This window comes from Gavialis gangeticus, unplaced genomic scaffold (genome assembly GCF_001723915.1).
Source record: "Gavialis gangeticus isolate Ggan-Ray unplaced genomic scaffold, GavGan_comp1, whole genome shotgun sequence".
Lineage (NCBI taxonomy): Eukaryota > Metazoa > Chordata > Crocodylia > Gavialidae > Gavialis > Gavialis gangeticus.
This window is the reverse complement of record NW_017729025.1, coordinates 14,693,594-14,698,565: the sequence shown is the minus strand read 5'-3', so window position 1 is coordinate 14,698,565 and position 4,972 is coordinate 14,693,594. Positions and strand designations below refer to the sequence as shown.

Genomic DNA, 4,972 nt, shown 5'->3' with positions numbered 1-4,972 from the left:
GGGTGCGGGGCCGGCCCGGGGGTGTCGCCGGGGAGCAGACGCGGGTGGACCCTGGGCTCGGGCCCGGCAGCGCGGCCCTGGGCGGGTCGGTGGCCGCGCGGGGTCACGAGGAAAGGGGCATCCATGGGGATGTCGGACCGGAGATGCTGGAGAGAGGGGTGGTGGGGGAGCCCGCGTCAGACCCTCGGCAGGACATGGGGCGCGATGGACCGGCGTCCGCCCCGTGGCAGGCAGCTCTTGCGCTCTGTCCAGGCCTCGTGTCACAGGAGGGTGCCTGGGCCCGGGAAAGGTCGGGAGCTGCAGCTTGAGGGGAAACCGCTGCTTTCTCCAGGCCGCGGGGCTGCCTTGGGAAGGCTTTCTCTGCTCCCCTTGCCTTTTACGAAAGTCTGATTTCGAGGTCCCGACTTGGCTGGGGGGCACTCGGTGCTTTCCTTGCTCCCACGAAGGACGGTGGCACCTGAAACATCCGTGAGGAACAGCGGCGTCGTTTGCTTCGTGCCAGCCCTCCAGGCCGGTCTGCTGCTGCTTGATGCCAGCCACATCGTGGCCAAGTTCAGGCGTGGTGGAAAGGAAAACAGCCTTTGGGAAACTCTGCCGCCTTGTTGCTTCAGGGCGAGGAGGGTGGGGGACTGAACGGTGCCCTGGGAAACCAAGGACGGCATTGGTAGGTCTTAAGCAATGACTGGGCTCAGCTTCAGCTAAGCTGCAAGTGACTGTATGAACTGGTACGAGCACGTGTGGATTTGGGATGCCCGGGTGAAAGTTTTGGAGGACATGCTCGCAGCTTCCTAAAACCAGCTTGGAAATGCAGGGGTTCTGCTGTGATGCATGAACGGCATCAGGAAATTGGCAAAGCTTTCCATTTTTTTCATTAATATGAAGTCCCTCAAAGTCCTTTTTTCAAAGGAGATGCTTTGTACTAATTGGCTAATTCCTGCAGCAAAGGCTTCTAAATCATAGGTTTAAAAATAAGTTTGTCGTCTTTAGAAACATATTTAGGGATCTCTGAGGGGGGAAAAAAATAGAAAGCAGCTACATTTACATTTCAGTGATGACTCTATAACGGGTACATCTTTTGATTTGCAGTAACAGCTGTACAGTGAACAGAGCTTCGCCGTCTCGTCACTAGTGGCGTGCTCAGGTCCTGCATTAGGAGCGGATTCATTTAGAGAGCTTTATACATGGCTCGGTGTGACATTTAGTGACTTCATAAAACAAGAAGGAAGCCTAACATCGTATGTTCTTCCAAAAAAAGGTGAAGTCTTCTACAAGGCTTTAAAAGCCCTCTTTTGAGAACTTTGCAGCGAAGTTGTCTGGACAGACAGAAAAAGGAAATTCAATTTAGGGTTTAGAAAGGAAGAAAAAAAAAAGATGACATGCAAATTGCTGAAGGGATATTAAATCAAATTTGCCCCCAGTTCTGTTTAGCAAATGTTCTCTATTTTAAAGTCAGCTGGCAGCATTTTGAAAATACAGTCCTTTCATTGCAATACCTGGAACCTGCACATTGCAGTGCTGTACTGGTTTTGATCACTTTTTAGTGAAATGGATTATATAATCCTGAACTGGGCTAGTTTGGTTTTATTGTCCAAGCTGAGAAAATGCTAAGAGTGTCTTGTGAAATATAAGTAATCACAAACAGCTCTGGAAAGATGACATAACTACTCCACTCTGACTTGTCCATCCAATTTTATTTGTATCGTACACAGGGAAAATCTTTTAAAACTTAAGAGTGATTGTGGGTGGGGAACTCGGCCTTTTTTTTTTTTTTTTTTTTTTTTTTACAACGGGAAAATTTTTTAAAATTTAAAGGTTTTTGGGGGGGGGCACCCCTTTTTTTTTTTTTTACAACGGGAAAATTTTTTAAAAATTAAAGGGGTTTTGGGGGGGGGAACCCGGCCTTTTTTTTTTTTTTTTTTTTTTTTTTAAAGTTATTCAGATTTGGAGGCGTCTGAATAATAGTTTACTTGCCTGTACCTGAAACATCCTTGATGATTTAAAAGCAGGGAGATGAAGAATTAAGGATTTCTTGCATTTATTTTGATACTAGTATGAGATGTATTGTTTTTGTAAAGGGAAGCATATTTTATTATCGTATAGGAAATTATAACTCTGTCCTAAGCATTGTTAGTGTTCTTGTATAACTTTTATTGTGGTTATAATGTCCAAGTACTTTTTACTGTTATATGGAAAATATCAGTTGTTAACTGACTGGAGTTATTTTAATACAATAATTACTACTGTTTATTGAAAATAGTTGTTTATATAGTTACTTAGTAAGACAATGGTATAGTCTTATTACGTGAAAATGGTGCATGTGTTGGTACTTCAGGCTGGTCAGTAAATAATCAGGTTTCACTCAAGATCTATACTGTTTGTTGTGAGATCAGAATGAGACTTCTAGAAACCAGAATAGCATCTGTTTGGTGAAGAAAATCTCTTGTACATAAGAGGTGGATTGGTTGTCTTGTCTTCTGTATGGGATGTGCAAAGCTAGTGCCTTTACCTACTTGTTTTTAAGTGGTTAGGTGCTCTAGTTTACAGGTTACAGTAATCCATCTCTGGTTTTTGGGTTTTACACTTCCATTTATTACTGGTGTTTAAGTACCTTTCATCTAAGTTATGTTGTCATTTAGCAGATTTCACTGCCTGATTGTGGTAACTTTTGTTGCTTATGTATAATAAAAATAAAGCAAGAGGATAATATAAATCAGATCTGCTACTTAAAAGGCTCTAGTGCTGTTCATGGAAGTAAAAATAAATATGTTATAGCTTCCCCGCCGCCCCAATAATTCCCTCTGCAGTTTTCTCGGAGCAATTTGTATCTTGTGGAAGCGACAGTCCCTTCACAGAGTTACTTTTGATGGTCATTTCAATCCATTAATAGGCCATACAACTTTCTTTCCCACTTTTTCCCCCTTCTTGCATCATATGCTGGTGGTGTTTTCTGCATACTGTCTGAGAGAAGTTTTTGCACATAACATAGTGGGGAAAAGTTTGGCCCTAGCTAAGAATGCAGATGATCTGTAGGGATTCTTAACTGACAGGCATTTGATTATTGCTTTTTCATGTAGCTGGCTAGTCAAAGATGGGCTTCTAGCTCTTAATGGGAGGTGGGGGATGTGAAGTGTACATTGAGGATTTCTGTGGTGGTAGAGCTGGAAGAAAATTTGGAAATACTTCAGATAGCGCAGCTGGCAGACTAGGCCCTGTGTGAAATTACTTAAAGGGATGGGAAAGACTTGTTCAAACCTGCATGTGGCAGCTTGATTATTCAGTTAACCATACAACAACCTGCCCCCATCCCGCCTCCTTCCTTCATTCCTTACTCCACCTCATTGTGTTTGAGATTAGATGATCGTAGGTCAAAGTGTTTTAATCCTTCTTTGAACTTGGTGGGTAATAAAAGACTTTAGAAATTAGAGGTGTTCAAACTGCATTAGTCAGGTAGAAGGTAGGACGAACTAAGTTGTTGGCTATGAAAACTCATACCTCTCTGGACAAGTTAGTCTTTAGAAACTGAAAATCTTTACTAAACTTCAGTGGTGGTGGGACTTTTTTTTGGTCTCTGTTCTAAGTGCAAGCCTGTCAGTACCTTGGAGAGGATTGAAGGCTGATGTTCTTGGTACTAGTGAAAAACAAACCAAGAAAACACAAAGGTAATAGATATCTTGTGTATAATTATGTAAGGACTGTGCTATGGTTAAAAACCATCTTGCATGGAACTCTCTAAAATATTCTAAGGAAGAGTATAGGAGAATTGTATGGGGGTTGTATTGGAATCAGATAGCCCTTCAGTGCTAGCTCCAGTTGGGATAATGAGATTATGGAACTGGAAAGAGTGTCCTGAGTCCCGTTCAGTCCCATACTATTGGAGGCAGCCATGTCTTGTAATCTCTCCCATAGATGCATCAAGCTCCATCTTAAAACTAGCCAGTTCTCCCCTTTCATCTCTAGCTTCATTGGAAGGCTGTTCCAGAACCTTGCTGCTCCGATGGTTAGAAACCGCTTCCAATTTCTAGTCTAAATTTTATTTATGGCCGGTTTATACTTGCTTATTCTTATACCAACTATCTTATAGCGTAAACAATTCTTTTCTTACCCTTTATAGGCAGCAGTCGCCTTCCCCTTTTGGCCTTCGCTTGCTAGGCTAGGTCAGTCAAATGCATAGTCATTTCTTGTATCTTAACTAAAACCTCCTCCTGAATAGGATATAGCAAAAGGATTTTAACAAACGTAAAGGGAAATCTGTGGGTATTGTCACCTAACTTGTTTCGCCGGTTACAATGGCAAAAGTGCAGAGTTAAGGTATTTAAAAAAGAGCAGTGCAGTATATGCGTGTTGTTTCTTATTTGTTATTGAGGGTCTAAAAGTCTGTCTGATAGGTGCATTAAGCCCCAAAAAGAAATGCTTTAGGACAGTAAGACAGTGAATTGCTGGGCTAACTTATCTGTCCCAGCCAAGTCGAGTTGCATTTTTAATGACTCTGCTAAATTATGGAAGCGTTGGTGGGGAGCAGAGAGAACTGCTAGATTGTGATTCTTGTCCTGGGATAAATGCAATGTCCTGTTCTTAGCCCAAGTTGTGCTTGTTTGTCTCAGAAAAATATCCTGGGTTTAGCATATATACACATCACCTTTCTAATCAGGCTTAAGTGAGTGGCTAAATGCAGTGCTTCTTTTCTGCCATTGATTCAAGGATGCAACCCTTGAATAACAGTTCAGGCGCACTTTGCCATGTCCCAGGATAAACTGTTAGCATGTCTTATCCCATGATCTTTTTTTTAGGATTTATCCCAGGACAATAGACGTGAATGTCTGAACAACTGCACTTTGTCCCAGGATAACATGGCTTCTACTGGTACAAATGCAACATCTGTTCATAGCCTTAAAGAATTGTCTTGTTTTTTGTGTGATTGCTGCATAGTAATATCTGGCAGAAATACTTGGCCTTTTTATAAAGAGGCATACCT

General features: G+C 42.3%; 1 protein-coding gene across 8 annotated transcripts in view; it reads left to right on the top strand.

The window, feature by feature from the left end:
- Positions 1 to 1,076: 1,076 nt before the first annotated feature.
- KTN1 (kinectin 1) overlaps positions 1,077 to 4,972 on the top strand; it is a 148,740-nt gene continuing 144,844 nt past the window's right edge. For 3 of the 8 annotated variants that reach the window (XM_019518428.1, XM_019518427.1, XM_019518421.1), the window contains exon 1: positions 1,081 to 1,252. The gene's annotated coding sequence lies outside the window, so the exon portion shown is untranslated. Of the gene's footprint in view, positions 1,253 to 4,972 lie in introns of all 8 variants that reach the window. The other 5 variants (XM_019518422.1, XM_019518425.1, XM_019518423.1 and 2 more) reach the window with 3 other exon arrangements.